The following is a 17,734-nucleotide window of genomic DNA, read 5'->3' on the forward strand; positions in this document are numbered from 1 at the left end:
GCTACGTTGGATGTGTGAGACATGAGAGACAGGAAATAATGGCAAACACATGTCAAAGTGCACGGTGTAACAGAGACATTTGTTTACCTTTAATTACAGTGCTGTACTATTTTGGGAATAGATACTTAAGTGAGATTAATTAGTTGGTGAACAGTTCTGGTTTTATTGCACCCCTCCCTACCTCCTTCTCCCTCGCTCTCCACCAGGCCCTGCTCACCATTTCAGAGTTGGTTCATGTGAAAGGGCATTGCCCCTATTTTCCCTGCAGTGTGTTCGACCTTATGCCTGAAGGACTGAACTTGTGCCTAATACTATAATGTCAACAACATCTGCAGGTGGGGGAGCACTTCACCAGGGAGGTAGAATCCATTGGTTCTTTCAGTTCTCTGCGGTAGATAATAAAGATCCTTTAGCTCTAATCAGAAACAGCAGGGTGGAACCCCAGTGCCAATATTCCTTGAGATTACATTTTTTTTCTCTCCTTTGGCCCCAGGGTTGCAATATAAATAAGATTTGGAATGTCATTTAGCTAACCTTGATGAAATATGTTTAAAATCAAAAACTGTACATAAATCAGACTCCGTAAGGACAAATTTGGTCGGAGCAAAGAGTTTCATCTTATTGGGCTTTTGTCACTGATGTTGCAGCTCCTCTCCCACTCCTTCATTACATACTGCGGAGAAAATCTATCGCTGCACTTCATTTTTCAATTGTGTGCATGTGCTGGAGACACAGAGAATATTTTGCCGGCACCAGACACGTTTCTCCAGTGCTCAAAGGAACACAGCACCTAAGGTTTCAGAAAAGAGTTGTGGGGGTTCAGGGTGAGAGAATTTATAATATGCATAATTGTAAGTATTATTGTGTTTCTTATAATGACGCTTGCCTCATTTAGAATGAGCAGTGTATTCTTTAATGAAGTTTCTGCCAGACCAATTTATTACCTAAAAAAATGTTATAAATCACACTCTTTATTAATCTGTGTTCGCTCTTTTGAAGTTTGACTGTGTTCCTTAATGATTTTAAAAGTTTATTCAGTTAATAGCTAAGCACTGGTGATCAGTCTGTGTTAATTAACTGATGTTTTGCTATGCAGTCAGTTGTAATTGGACTTGGATAAAGAAAAAATGTCCTCAGTTTTGACTCCCTGTTGTTAACCAATGGTCCTAAAGGGACTACATTTATGTAATTATTGGACAAGGGTAAAGATCTGATTTTCTTGTTTGCTAATATTAATGTAAACTATGGATGCTCACAAATATACACTAACATTTCCAGGGTATCTTGCACCAAAGGAACATTAATTAATTCAAACACTTCCACAGCCAAGTGGATAAATTGGCATAGAAAGGTGGGAAGAATAAAGTGCAAAATACTGCAGATACTAGATAGCAAATTGGCTCCATGGTAGGAAGCAGAGGGTAATGGTGGAAGGTTGCTTCTCAGACTGGATGCCTGTGACTAGTGATGTGCCTCAGGGTTCGGTGCTGGGTCCGTTATTGTTTGTCATCTACATCAATGATTTGGATGAGAACATACAGGGCAAGATTAGCAAGTTTGCTGATGAAACAAAAGTTAGTGGTTTTGCAGATAGTGAAGAAGGTTGTGAACGATTGCAGCAGGATCTGGATCGATTTGCCAGGTGGGCGGAGGAATGGTTGATGGAATTTAATACACAGAAATGTGCGGTGTTGCATTTTGGGACATCGAACAAGAGCAGGATCTACACAGTAAATGGTAGGCCTCTGGGTAGTGTTGTAGAGCAGAGGGATCTAGGAGTACAAGTGCATGGTTCCTTGAAGGTCGAGTCACAGGTAGATAAGGTGGTCAAAAAGGCTTTTGGCACTTTGGCCTTCATCAGTCAGATTATTGAGTATAGAAGTTGGGAGGTCATGTTGCAGTTGTATAAGACGTTGGTGAGACCGCATTTAGAATATTGTGTTCAGTTCTGGGCACCATGTTATAGGAAAGATATTGTCAAGCTTGAAAGGGTTCAGAAAAGATTTACGAGGATGTTGCCAGGACTTGAGGGTGTGAGCTATAGGGAGAGGTTGAGTAGGCTGGGTCTCTATTCCATGGAGTGCAGGAGGATGAGGGGAGATCTTATAGAGGTGTACAAAATCATGAGAGGAATAGATCGAGTAGATGCACAGAGTCTTTTGCCCAGAGTAAGCGAATCGAGCACCAGAGGACATAGGTTCAAGGTGAAGGGGCATAGGTTCAAGTAGAAGGTAGAATAGGAATCTGAGCGGTAACTCTTTCACACAAAGGGTGGTGGGTGTATGGAACAAGCTGCCAGAGAAGGTAGTTGAGGCTGGGACTATACCATCATTTAAGAAACAGTTAGACAGGTATATGGATAGGACAGGTTTGGAGGGATATGGACCAAGTGCATGCAAGTAGGACTAGTGTAGCATGGATATTGTTGGCCAGTGTGGGCGAGTTGAGCCGAAGGGCCTGTTCCACACTGTATCATTCTATGACTTTATGACTCTATGCCAGAAACCTGAAATTTAAACTTCTGTGCACAGATCTTTCCAGGGTTCATTCCCATATCCTAAAGCAGTGCTTGCTGATGTAAATTGTCTTTAATGTAGGTGAGTGAAGTTGATGGGCATATGGGAGAGAATGAATTACAGGGAAATATGCAAGGTAATAAGATGGATGGCATTGCTCTGAGAGCCAGCATAGGGCTAATGTGCCAAGTGACCTGCATATAAATCATAAGGATATATGAACAAAAGTCATCACCCCCATTTCCACTATTCCTGAAGACTCAAAATTTAACAAATGCTTTAGAACTTAGTAGAGCATAGGGCATGCAATATCCATGCCATACATGAAGTCCGGTTTAACTAATCTCTGTGCCTGCATATGATCCATGTCCCTGCATTTCCAGGATGTCCATGTGCATATCTAAAAACCTCTTAAATCCCACTATCATATTGGTCTCCACCACCACCACTCCTGGCAGCACATTCCAGGCACTCACCACTTTCTATGCAAAAAAAACTTGTTTTATCTCCTTTAAAATTTGCCTTCTCACCTTAAAGTTATGCCCTTTAGTCCTTGACATTTCCAGCCTCGAAGAAAGGTTCTGATTGTCTACCCTATTTATGCCTTTCATAATTTCAAATAAAACTTGTTATTTACAAACCTACCTGAATCGTCTGGGAATTGCCCTCAGCCAATTTGGCGCTGTTTGGAGGGGGCGGGTTTAAAACCTTAAAGTTATGTCGCCCTTTAGTCCTTGACATTTCCAGCCTCGAAGAAAGGTTCTGATTGTCTACCCTATTTATGCCTTTCATAATTTTTAATATTACTGTCTCATTCCGCAACCTCTCGCAGCCCCAGGGTTTTATAAAGCAAACATTAAAGGTATGTACCTTAAATTTTTACATTAATGGGGCATATATCACAGCGAGTTGTTGTTCACATGAGCCCACTAGAAAGGGTAAATATATAAATTAATGTTTAAAATCTGAGAGTGAATAATCTTTCTAAGATGCTCCAAAGTGATTTCCGAGTATGATGGGAGATAAATTCAGACTTGATTTTTTAAATCTCTTCCTGTTTTCTGAGAGTTCTTCAAGATTTGTCAAGAGTAGAGTTTTATTGTAATGTGTACCGAAACGGAACGATTAAATTCTTACTTGCCGCAGCACAACAATTAGATAATATAATGAACAAACAAAAACAATCCAACATTGTGTAAAAACAAATCAAGGATCAAAGTCTCCAGTGCAACTCAGGCAGTTTGTGGTTCGCAGTTTAGTTGGAGGTCGTAGTGTTCAATAGCCTGATTGTTGTTGGGAAGACATTGTGTCTGAACCTGGACGTTACAGTTTTCAGACTCCTGTACCTTCTTCCCGATGGCATGCTTTCTCTCCACAATAAGAGAACTACAACCACCACCTATTTACTTACCATTGCATATGCATAGAAAAGGCAGAAGTTAAAAGGCAGAATTAAAATGTCACAGCAATGTTATATATGTTTTTACATTTTTTTTAAAGCAGCATCAATGCACAATGAAAATAGTGTGACTTTATTTGTTTGATTCACTTTAATTTTCAATCTCGTTCCCAATCTATTGAGTCCACCAAAATAAGTAATTGACTGTATTTTCTGTTCCAGTCTGTGCCATGGCCTACTACCTTTAATACAGGAGGGAAGACGGTCCAGAATTCATTTTCTAATGGTATAAAATGTTCTTCCGTTGCGAAGTATCTTACATTAAAACTGTCTGAGAACTCAGTAAACCTGATACCGAGTTGCTGAAAGCTTATTTATGTCATTACCAAGACTTACAGAGCAGGGAGTATGTAAATTACCATTATCAGTCTGCATAGGATTTCCTCTGAGGATTTGAAAGTAAATAAGAACCTTCTTTGCCTAATTTACTGGCAGTGCAAATGCTACCTTCATCATGAATAAGATTATTTTCCAAATCAAAATCCAGCTTTAAAAAAAAAACTTTAATCTAATAGAATCTTGGGCATTGATTGATGACATATGCCGAGACAATTATTTTTATTTGGCAAAGAATGCCATTGCTCGGGTTTTTTGATACCTATTCTGTTTTCAGTGTCCTGGCATTGATGGTAAAGCCAGCATTGGCTGTTTGTCTGTATTTGTGCTTGTGAACGTGGCTGCCTCCTTGAACCACAGGTGTCTTTCTAATGAATGAACCCCTACAACGCTTATGTCTAGGAAGGGACTGCAGATACTGATTTAAACAGAAGATAAAACAGAAGATAGACACAAAGCTGGAGTAACTCAGCGGGCCAGGCAGCATCTCTGGAGAGAAGGAATGGGTAACGTTTCAGGTCGAGACCGTTCTTCAGACGTCACCCATTCCTCTCTCCAGAGATGCTGCCTGTTCCACTGAGTTACTCCAGCTTATTGTGTCTACCTACAACGCTAATGTTCAGAGAGTTCCTGCATCCAGACCCAGTGATGATGAAGGACCAAAGATATTTTTCTAGGCCAGGGTAACGTGAAACCTGGAGTCGAATATGTAGATGGTAGCGTTCCCATGCATCTTAAACCCTTATCCTTCCTGCCCAGGTTTTGGACCTGCTGAGGAAGTAGCCATGGTTAATATATTTTTACGTATTGTGACACAGAAGGGTGCCACTTAGTTCATTTATACCATGTTAGCTTGCATCAGAGCAAACCTATTCGTCCCATTCTATCTTTGAATATAAAATTCTAATAACATTATGAGAGACATAGATAGGAAAAATAGTCATAACCTTTTTCCCAGGGTGGAAATGTCCAACACTAGAAGTCATAGATAAAAGGTGAGAGGGGGAAAGTAATGGAGATGCGTGGATCATGTCTTTTTACACAGAGAGTAGTGAGGGCCGAGAACCCAATGGCTGGTGTGGTGGTGGAGGCTGATATGATAGTGGTGTTTAAGAGACTTTTAGATTGGCACATGGAGGTGCAGGGAATAGAGGGATATGGATCATGTACAGGCAAATGGGGTTGGTTCTACTTGGCATCATGCTTGGCAAAAATACATTCCTGTGTTGTAGTGTTCTATGGTCTATGTTTCTTTCTTTTCCATACTACACTGCAAATGATTCTGTTTCAGATGCTCTTCCTTGTTCCCTTTTTGATTGTTTTGCCAATCACTACCCTAAGGGGTAATTTATGGCTGCAAATTAACCTACCGGTGCTTATTCCAGTGCAGAATTGTTTTCCATTGTAAACTCTCCTGAAAATATTGAATATTTTCAACAAAATGAACTTAGGAACAGTTTGCAAAACTTTGATTAAACAGAATGCAGTAGTGTTGTAGCAAACAAAAGAAACGTTACAAATTTTAGCTTGAGAAGTGAAAGTGAGCTTTTAAATCCAAGTTGTTGGACCTTCTTGTTATACTTCATCCAGCATAGATTACCTTTTCTCACAACATCATCTTATACACCATATTGCTTTATCACTATGATCTGGTTTGTAGACACGAAATACTGCAGATGCTGAAATCTTGAGCCAAAACCACACCGCTGGAGGAACTCATCAGGTTAGTCTCTATTTTTATTGACTCCTCAATTTTGTTTGTTCATTATGAAACAATTTCTGATCCATATGGTCGATTTTTGATGATAGTGTTCTTCATAACCAAAAAGTTGTTATGGTGAATGTTTATGCGATAAATATAGATCACCCTGAGTTTTTTAAACAGTTAATCGCATAATTTCCCAATTTAAATGAACATCTTTTGATAATGGGTGGAGATTTTAACTGCTGTTTTGAACCCCTCGATGGACAGATCTGCATCTGATCATGTGCTTCCAAATAAATCAGCTGGTTTTATCAATTCTTTTTTACTTGACTCTGGAATGCTAGCCACCGAGATTCCTGCACCCCCAAATATTTTTTTTTTCTCTCCAGTGCGAATAAGACACATAGGATATCTCTCTCTATTCAGATGATTCTGTTATTATTTATCTCGGTCCCTGAAAAATCTATGATGCAATAGCTAGCACTACTCATGCACCATTAGTAACTTTTCTGGTTATAAACTAAATCTTAGTAAGAGTGAGCTTTTTCCATTAAACAATTTGCTTCAAATTTAGAATTATGGACAGTTTCCATTAAGATTGACTACCAACTGTTTTACTTATTTAGGTATTAAGATTACCAAGAAACACAAGGATCTATTTAAAGCCAATTTTACGCCCCGAATTGACCACATCAGACAACAGTTTATTAAATCATCACCAATGTCCTTATGTCTAATCGGCCGAATCAATGCTGTTAAAATGTTTATCCTACCTACATTTTTGTATTTATTTCAGACAATACCAATTTTTATTGCTAAATCTTTCTTTGATATTATTGACTCAAAAATTTCTTCATATATATGGCAGAACAAAAATCCCAAACTAAGTAAAAAATACTTACAGAAATCAAAAAAAGACAGTGGTTTGGCACTGCTGGACCTTAGATTTTACTATTGGGCAGTTAATGCTCGCTATTTATTGTTTTCCATAAAAGATTTAGAAGATACCCAATGCCCAGGATGGATAAATCTTGAACGTGATTCTATGCAAGGGTTATCATTGGCTTCTATTCTAGAGGCCTCGTTACCTTTTACAATTACGAGATTGAATAAATATACGATTAACCCAATAATAAGACATACATTCCGATTATGGTTTCAATTTCATAAGTTTTTTGGATTGAATGATTTTATCTTATCGAGTCCTATCATATCTATTTTCTTCCATCCTAGTACTGATCAAGCCTTTCTGTTATGGAAGAGGAAGGGATTAGCAGTTTTTCGTGACTTGTTTTTGGATTGCTGTTTTATGTCTTTCGAACAACTCCAATAAATATCATCTACCTCACTCACATTTCTTTAGATATTTACAAATTAGACATTTTTTGAATGCTACTCTACCCTCTTTTCTGTTACCACATCAAATTGAAATCTTGGAAAACATTTTACATTTGAACCCTTATCAGAAAGGTTTAATAAGGACTATTTATGAGTTGATTTTGAAATTACAAATAGATACATTGGAAAATTAAGAATGACTGGGAAAGAGAACTTCAAATTTCTCTATCTATAGAGAAATGGGAGAGGATTCTTCAATTAGTTAATACCTCTTCAATGTGTGCAAGACACGCCCTGATACAATTCAAGGTGATTCACAGAGCTCATATGTCAAAAGATAAGTTAGCTCGTTTTTATGGTCATATAAATCCTATCTGTGACAGATGTAATGCTGAAGTGGCCTCACTGACTCACATGTTTTGGTCCTGCCCAGTTTTGGAAAAATATTGGAATAAATTGTTGACACTATTTCTGTAGTTTTAGGTTTTGGTTTACAACCTCATCCTATTACAGGTGCACAACCTTTTATCCGAAGATCCAAATAACGAAAACCTCCGAGTAGCGACATTTTTTCGGTCCTTGAAGAAAGGTCCTTGAAAACGTTCACCGAGGGCGGCCCGCAGAGGTGACAGCGGAACCTCCGGTCGGTCCTCGATGAAAGGGGATTACTATCTCCCCATTGAAAAATCTAAGGTGCAATAGGGCACTATATTCAATTTAGTAGGAGGGTTAATTATTAACTAAATCTTGCTACCTGCCCGCTTTTTTCCAAAACAATCAACGGTAGACAGTTTCCATTTAGATTGACTACCAACTGTTTTTATACGTAGGTATTAAGCTTACCAAGAAACACATTGATCTATTTAAGCCATTGTAGCTCACAGTGTATCATGAGTCTTATTAAGGGAACAAGAAACAACTCAGCGTGCAGCCAATTGCACGCCCAGAATTGACCACGCAGACCCAGTTTCAATTTCACCCCACCTCACCAATGTCCTTATCTCTAATCGTGCCGAATCAATGCTGTTAAAAGCTGCTTTACCTACCTACATTTTTGTATGTCTTCACGTCGACAATACCAAGCATTATTGCAGTCAAATCTTTCTTTGATATTATTGACTCGACCAAATTTCTTCGCAAGCATGGCAGAACCAAGAATCCCACAGCCAGCAGTAAAAAAGCCTTACTCCAACTACAGAGGAAAAAGACAGACGTGGGGCGCAGCTCGGGGGTCGTAGATTTTACATATTGGGCGGGTTAATGCTGGCTGATTTATCCCGGCCACCTGCTATAAAAGATTTACTGATACCCAATGCAGGAGAGTGGGGTTGTTTGCAGTTGCAGAGGGAGGGGATTCAAGGGCAAGGTACAGTTCCCATCTCAGCTCCAGTCCCAGGGGGTGGCCGGAGACGTCTAGGAAGTCTTGTTACGACCCCCAATTACGAGATTGCAATAAAGATCCGATTAACCCAATAGCCAGACAGCAACTCCGGTTATGGTTTCAATTTCGTAAGTTTTTTGGATTGAATGATTTATCTTATCGAGTCCTATCATTTCTATGTTCTTCCATCCTTCTAGTACTGATCAGCCTTTCTGTTATCGGTAGCGGAAGGGATTAGAGGATTTTTCTCGTGACTTGGAGGGGGGGGGGGGGTTTATGCTCTTTTGATCGCTCCCCTAAATATAATCTACCTCTCACAGTTTTTTTAGATATGGGCAACACTTAGACATTTTTTTGAAGGCTACTCTACACCTCTCCTACACTGGTACCATACAAATCGAAATCTGCAAGAAAAATTTTACATTGAAGACTCTTATCGCGACCGAGTAACTGCCTGCCGGATCAAGGCGCAAACTTGACCTTTGCGGATATGAGCCGAGCATTTTGAAATCACAATTATACCAGAAAATTAAAATGACTGCTAAAGAAACTTTCCATTCTCTACCTATAGAGAAAATGGGAGAGGATTCTTCAATTAGTTAATACCTCTTCAATGTGTGCAAGACACGCCCTGATACAATTCAAGGTGATTCACAGAGCTCATATGTCAAAAGATAAGTTAGCTCGTTTTTATGGTCATATAAATCCTATCTGTGACAGATGTAATGCTGAAGTGGCCTCACTGACTCACATGTTTTGGTCCTGCCCACTTTTGGAAAAATATTGGAATAAATTGTTGACACTATTTCTGTAGTTTTAGGTTTTGGTTTACAACCTCATCCTATTACTGCAATTTTTGGGCTACCAATGTTAGATTCTACACATCTGTCCCCATTCTGCTCATCGGCTGATTGCTTTTACTACATTCATTGCCAGAAGATCTATTTTATTTAAATGGAAAGACTCTAATTCTCCTACCACACTTCATGGGTACTCTGAAACGATATCGTGTTTAAATTTAGAAAAAAAATTAGGTGTGACATTTCTCGAACCCTTGGTTAAATTTGATAGGACTTGGGGAAACTTTATTCAACATTTTCACACGATATAAATTGTCCCCTCTTCAACCGTTATAATAATTATTTTACCTTTATACGGTGGAATGGACTTGAGGACAAACAGGGACTTAAATGGTTGTAATTCTTTGTAGCCAGATTTTGTTTTGCTTATTTTTTCAGTTTAGGGGATTTTGTTTTTCTCTTTTTTTTTCTCTCTCTTTTTTTCTTTTTTTTCTTTTTATCTTTTTGTTTTTATATATACAAGTTCTCTTTTAAACACTTAACTATATTTACATGGAGACCGGGAGGTGTATACCCAATGTGTATTTTAACACTGCTCATACTTAGGTTATACTTGTTATTAATGTAATCCTGATCCCTATGTATCAATATCACAGTTATGTTTATCATTATTGGGGTGTTTTTGTGTTTTGTTTTTGCTTTTGAACAAAAAATAATAAAAAGATTTTAAAAGAAAGAAAACCACACTGCTGGAGGAATTCATCAGGTTAGGCAGCATTTGTGGAAGGAAATTATGTTTTAGTCAAGAGACTACTTCCGACTGATGAAGGGTCTCAACATGAAATTTTGTCTGTCCATTTCCCTCACATGATCTGGTTTGTGTTTGATCCATTTATTAAACATTATATAAATGTATCCTTAGCCTTAATTTTGCTTACCTGCATCTTCTCCCAGTTAATCACGCTCGTTTTAATATAATTCACAATATATTTATCTCTTTCTCTCTCTCTCTCTCCCTCTCTCTCTATTTTATATATACTGTATATGTGTGACCATCATATTTCCTGTCCCACAATGTGCTAAGATGCCTTTTCGACTCTCAATTGACTATTTTGCTGCTTAAAGTTGTAATTTGTGAAGCCAGAAAAATATGAAACAAAATATAGGGCTGGTTTGTAAAATTTCAGGTTCCCAATTTATACACTTAACTTTATCCAATTGCTATGAATGCAGGCTCTTTATGAGAAGATTTATGTTGAATGCTGTTCTATCAATGGTGAACAGTTGTTACTTGTCTGTAGTTTCTCTAAAAAACTATAATTACTCTTCTTCTGGAGTCTGCTTTTTCTCCCTCTGTTCTCTTTATGCCACAATGTGACTGTTTCTAACAAAATGATTGCCGTACTCACATGAGACAATGTGGCTACTCAGTAATGTGCCCAAAGATTCAATGGGCAAACATATTACTTAAAATAGTTCTTAGATCATTTGATGGATATTAATGACATGAATGGCTGGCCGGTGTATTTTACAGAAAAGTGCCCATTAATAATTACTTTAGCTCTTATCTGTCAGTCCATTGTAATTGTACGTCATGCAGAAAATTAAGACGGATGCAAAAGCACAAAAGAATACCCATCTTTAAATTGCAAAGAGTTTTCAACCTAAAGCATCAACTGAGTTTCCCTTTCCCCCAATGCTGCCTGACCTGTTGAGTATTTCCAGCATTTTTTTGTTTTTACTCCACCTTTCATTACACAGGTCAAAAAGCTCATTTAAGACAGTGGTGCAATACAGGATGTCTGTAAAATGTAACACCTAATATTAAATTCTTATTATTATTAATAAGAATTAATTCCAGTGACAGAAATACATCGAAATACATTGGCCAGTGAGTATTGAGTAGCAAATCCCAATACAACTCATATTCCATCATCCACCCAGACAAATATCTACACAATTATGTTTTAATCTATATTATCGTAGAAACACTCTACTGCCACATAATATATAGGAACTATTTCCTTGAATGGTTTGCTTCTCTCCATTCCCTCCATACATTCATTCACATTATAGTTATCATTGCTTAATTACAGATAGGGTACCACATGCCCAAATGTATTATTTCTTACATGCAACATCTACAGAAAAACTTAATTCAATCTTGGATGAAAATCATATTACACTTTAAAGAAAATATATTTTAGTTTAGTTTAGAGATACAGTGCGGAAACAATGGGTCTGCACTGACCAACGATCCCCGCACATTAACACTATCTTACACACACTAGGGACAATTTTTACAATCTTACCAAGTCAATTTACCTACAAACCTGTACGTCTTTGGAGCGTGGGGGGAAACCGAATATCTTGGAGAAAACCCACGCAGGTCACGGGGAGAATGCACAAACTCCGTACAGACAGCACCCGTAGTTGGGATTGAACCCGGGTCTCCAGCGACGCTAGCACTGTAACTCTACCACTGCGTCACCGTGTCGCCCACGTTTCGAAAAGGAGTATTTTGCACCTTTTTAAAACATCAACTGGAAACATTAAAACACAAAGTGCTGGTGGAACTAAATGGATCAGGCAGCATCTATGGAGGATATGGACAAATTACATTTTGGGTCGAAACCTTTCTTGAGGCTGATGGAATGGGGGAGAAAGCTGGACAAGAGATGTAGGGGTGAAGCAAAAACCAGGAAAGTGATAGGTAGGTGAGGGAGAGCAATTGGCAGATGGACGGAGAATGTGACAGAGGCTTGACGTGAAAAGGAGACTACAGGGTATCTGATTAGGAAAGGAGAGGAAGAGGGAAATGTAAAGTAAGAGGGAGGCATATTGTTGGAAGAAGACAGGGCAAGGGGAAGGAGAGGATAAAAGGAAATATGGGACAAGGTGGTGGGAGGAGCACATTTGGTGGGGGAAGGGAAGGAGCAGGGTGAGTGGGTGGTGAGAAATGATAGAAGAGATAGATGCCCACTGGGGTGATGGTGTTTGTGTGGGGGGAGTAATACTAACAATTTGAGAATATAATGTTCAAACCATTGAAGTGGCTTCATTCTGGCAATGGAGGAGGTCAGGAAAGGTCAGTATAGGAATGGGAAGAGGAGTTAAAATGGTAAGAAACTGATACAGCTGGCCTTGGCGGAAAGAACACGTATCCAATGAAATAGTTGCCTAGTCTATGCCTAGTCTCACCTAGGCCACCATGGGAGCACTAAGTACAATAGACAACATTGAAAGAGGTTCACTTGAAAATCTATCTCACCTGGTAGGGTTGCTTGGGTCCCTGGATGGACATGAGGGAGGAGGTGGAGGGGGATATGTATTACATCTCTTGGGGTTGCAGGAGAACATGCCTGGGGAGGGGGTGGTTTATGTGGGAAGGGATAAATGAACCAAGGAGTTGCAGAGAGAGCGGTCTGTATGAAAAGTGGAAAGGGGTGGGGACAGGGAGATGTGATTTGTGGCAGGATTGTGTTGAACTGGAAACAGTAGCGCTTTTCATTTCTAAATCATCTATTAAAACCCCAAAGCAATTACTTCAGTATATAAACCAGGGTGACATTTGATTACTCTTGGAATGTTTTACTTCAGCAATGCTGCCCTTCAGATCAGGCATTGAATTGAGATGCAATTCTTGGAGTATACTGCAGATCAGGGCGTGACTGTAAAGAGAGAAACGGAGTTAATCTATGACCTTTCATCAGAACTGAAATCATTAACTGTTTCTCTTATTGCAGATGTTGTTTGACTCCTGGATATTTCCTACAATCTTTGTTTTCTGATATCAACTTTGTGTAATATTTGTTTTTTTGTGTTACTAAATTAATTCCTGTGTGCCTAATACAATAAAGCAAGTGCATATTAAAAATCCCTTTACAAGATCAGGAAGTTCTTCTGATGTTACAGTCAAAAATAAATAGCGGTTCATTTACTTAATTGATATTCATGAAATATTGTTCATAATATGGCCACCATGTTAATCTCCGTGACATCACATTTAAGAGTAATTCATTGTCTCTAAAGAGCCGTAAGATGTTCCTGGCATGTGCAATAAAGTGCTTCTAAACACATGTCGTTTTCAATCTTTAGTGAATTATGAGCAGTTTTCATATGTAGAGTTAGGGTTGAGTTGTCTTGACTAATTACTATGGGCCTTCTAGTCAATATTTCCATCAGAGTTATCTCCGTTCCTCTAATTCTAGTTTCCCCTGAATTTAATTGCTCCAACACTGGCAGAAATATATCAGCTGCCAAAGCTTTAAGCTTTGAAATTCCTTCTCTCAACCATTCTGCCTCTTGTTGGCTCTTTTGTCCTTTCTGATGCTCATTATTGATTTATTTGGCAGACCTATTCGATCCTTTACCTTAGTAACTCTTTATATAGCTTGATATAAATATCTGTTTGTTAATGTTTCTGCATTATACCATTGTGTGATTTACAGTATGGAAGACACTATATAAATTAAATTGTTTATTTTCTATTAATTAAAATAACAGATCTTTGGTACCAAATCCAGTTACACTTTTCACTACAAAGTGAATGATTGGATCTTCACTAAGGTACGAAAATCTTTATGGATACTTATCTTTTCCCTTCCTTAATGGGGGCTAGGGAAAGACTATGAAGGATAGAAGCTTTCAACCACAAGAATGATATTCGAACATCCAATGTTGGACCATGCTGATGAAATCCTGGTCCCATTGACTTCCTTGCCTGGGAATAAGAAGTTTGTAAAGGGCCTGATCCACTGCGGGGACCTAATTTGTTGGTTTAGAAGAGTTTTGGAGAGTTTATAATAGTGTCATGGTCGTGATCTATTTTTTCCATGCCAACCTTTTTTTACTTGCGGACAATTTTCAGCATGTTTAAAAAAAACGCCTCGACCAAACTGAGGCCTCGAGTATGCGGGGACTACTCTTGAGCATGAAGGAGAGTTACATAGACCTCCTAGGACCACACGTCGACCATGCTGCGAGTATGAGTCGAGGGCAAACTCTTCTAAACTCATAAATTAGGTCCCCGCAGTGGGACAGACCCTTAAGTGTGATTCTAAAATTTGCGTAAGTAATGTAAACTAATATCTTTACGAGGAGGTACTAGCCTGTTAGATATGCTGTTGTTTTTGAATAAGAGAGTTAATCAAGATCCTATCTGTCTATCATAGGTGTAATACAATCCAATTTGTACATGGATATGAGTGGCAGAGTTATTCCAGCACCTTGCCATTTATTTGTCTCCGCTAATTCGTCTTTTTGGGTTCATTTCTCATTTTTCTGTGCATGGGACAAAGTGTTTGCAATTTGGCTGCTATGTTTCTCTGCCCTAAAAGTGGTGGCATTTAAAAAAAAACTTTAGAGACTGAAATATTTTAAATGTCCTGGAACATGAAAGGTGCCACTGAAACTTAAGTTCCTGCCTTTTAATTGAGGGTTGAATGTGGCTCATTAGACTGCCAAGAAAGATGGATGCAAACCACTTAACTACCACTTTGAAAAATTAAACTGCAGATAATTTACCTTTTGCAGTCACTCCCAGCTGGAGATATTTATCATAGGAACCTTTGGTACAATTACACTCGGGAGAGAGTTTTCTATTTCTTCTCATAATCCCAACTATTGCTCTATTTTTCTTCCTTTTTTTAGGTCATCCACAATTCTCAAATGTGAACTCGGTAGCCAAGAGCAATATTGTTCTCCATGTGGCCTGAGGATATACACAAGAATGACTCAGATGGAAGTGTCCCTGTGAAAGGTTTTCTATTTTAAATAAAAGTAATTCTGCAGCTTTGCACATGGATAGTCATGTCTAATCATTCAAGTGTCCCCATGAAATTCCTGGCAGGAAAAAAAGCCCCACTTGATATGATCACATGACCACATATCACATAGACACTGACCTATGTTGAAGGTTATATTTGAAATATTTCTCTAGTTCAATAATGTCTGAAGAGCTCCAGAAACACACATAAAAAAGTAATTTTGTGATAAAATCATCATTGATGGTTAAGTTCTGGTGGTTCTTGAGATCATAGGGATAGCACTTTGTCCATGATGTCCAGGTATTAAGTAAGAAGTTCCAAGGTCTTTCTCTGGACAAGGACAAGGACAAAAATATTTCTAAGTCATTCTGAAATCTTAGAGGAGAAACATTCTTATGTATCTGCTTCTCTTGTCCTAGATGTGTTTGGAAGGTTCCTATGGTACACACTGCTGCCAATCTGAACTGATGGTAGAGGGGGTGCATTTTTAACTAGAGGATTTGTTGTCAAACCATTTTCTTCATGCTGATTGTCAGTCAGTATTCATTGCACGAAACAGTCTGTCCAACAGGTCTTAAATCCTTCTTCCATTGGGTGATGAATACAGCATCATCAGCATACAGGCGTTCCCTTATAAGCACAGTTCTTACCTTCATCTTGGCATTCAATCTTGCTATTTTGCCTTTCCTTTGAGCTTTCAAAGAGCTTCCCTTTGCCTCTAGTATGAAGAAACACTCCTTCCCTGTCTATCAGGAAAGCAAAGGAAAGAAGTGCATGAAGATGATGCTGAACAGAGTGGGATCTAGGACTTAGCCTTGCCTCACTCCACTTCTCATGGGAAAACTATCCAATGTAGTACCATCAAATTGCACTGTACCAATCATATACCCATGGAAGGAATGAATGAGGTTTAGAAGATGAGGTGGACATCCAATCTTCTCCAGTAGAGGCCGTTCTCCTGAGAATCAAAGGCTTTCGTAAGATTCATAAAGATTCACATATGGTCAAGGTTAACACTTTGACAAATGCAGTAATGACTTGCCTGAATGAGCCCAAGAATGGATATTGTTCAGACTTTGCAAGATCTGACAGTATTTGAACCTGAAAATTGAGTGAAGTTTGTCACTCCTCATTGATATTAAACACACACAAGAGTATCGGAAGCTGTGTGCATTCACCTCCACACCGGTGGAACTGAGTGTGTGGTGGGCAGGATGCCAAATAAACTTTTTTCCAGTATGTTAGGCCAACCACATAACAGCAGGTTATTTTTTAATGAATAAAATATAGATTCCTGCAATGCTATCAACCTCTCTGGCCTAAAAGTGGAAACATTTAAACGGTGGTGTTGCATTTACAGAAAATACAAAGTGCTTAGATAAATTAAAATTACATAGTACATTTCTCTTTTTGTACTTGATTTAGCACCAACGACACCCCTTTGATCTTCCGTCATCCTTGGTCTCCCCCCTCAGTCCTTAAATTACATTAGGTAGAGAAATGAAGCAACAAACCCATCTTTCAGAAAGGTCCAAAATCCCTGTAGTCTGCATTGAATTTATACCAACCTGTGGGGGAAAGGCTGAGGATTTGGGGAAAAGGCCTTGCTTCCAAATTGATTTATTCCAATGAGTTTTGATCAAATGTATGAATGTTTTCTCCATGACTTTTGATTAATATAATTGTATCCCTTTAATTTACAGGTACATTGCCCGCAGTCAAAAATGTACCTGCATCAGTATTCTAATAATGAAATGGAAGCATTCAAAACAAGATTACATTCTTGAAGTCAAGTTGCCTTAGGGTAATACACATCCAAATATATGTCTGGTTTTTGCAACTCTTCTAAACAGGTATCTAACAACAATTTTTACAATGCTTCATGATGAAAATAGGCTATAATATTGTACACTACAATGAGCTTCGATATGGCTACTGAGCACTGCAAATTAGTTTTCATCAGTAGCTGAATAAACTTGAATTTTAAAGCAGGAGAGAAAATGGTCATTTACTGATAACTATGAGTGGCTTGGCTTTGGAGACTGTCATATGCTCAACGCTTTGAAACTACAAATTAATGACAGAGGAGAACACTAACTGTCTTTCAAAAGGGACTGACCCTTTTCGTATGGCACATTGCTAATGTCATCTGTCGACTGCATCTAATTACGGGAATTTCATGCAGTAAAAGTAACTCAAGGCCACTCAGAAATAAAAAGCAACGTTCAATTGCAAATCGTTTTGAAAATTGAGAGAATACTTAAAATATCTTCCAAAGATACTTGCTCGTTTCTTCCTGCACATCGTTTACATCATCTATTTACTGCCACTAATTATGTTAATTTCATGCCATAAAAGTGACTTCAGGCTGTTCAGAAATAAAAGATTTTTGAGTGGGTCATTTTTTTTCTCCCTCTCATCCACAAACGGC

At 38.5% G+C, this 17,734-nt stretch overlaps 1 long non-coding RNA gene across 1 annotated transcript; it reads left to right on the plus strand.

The window, feature by feature from the left end:
• Nucleotides 1-314: 314 nt before the first annotated feature.
• LOC129699059 (uncharacterized) lies at nucleotides 315-16,972 on the plus strand. The gene is made up of 4 exons (XR_008723769.1): nucleotides 315-851; nucleotides 4,138-4,201; nucleotides 5,972-6,034; nucleotides 14,042-16,972. It is a non-coding gene; the product is annotated as an uncharacterized LOC129699059 (long non-coding RNA).
• Nucleotides 16,973-17,734: the final 762 nt, after the last annotated feature.

This window comes from Leucoraja erinacea, chromosome 7 (assembly GCF_028641065.1).
Source record: "Leucoraja erinacea ecotype New England chromosome 7, Leri_hhj_1, whole genome shotgun sequence".
NCBI classification, from domain to species: domain Eukaryota; kingdom Metazoa; phylum Chordata; class Chondrichthyes; order Rajiformes; family Rajidae; genus Leucoraja; species Leucoraja erinaceus.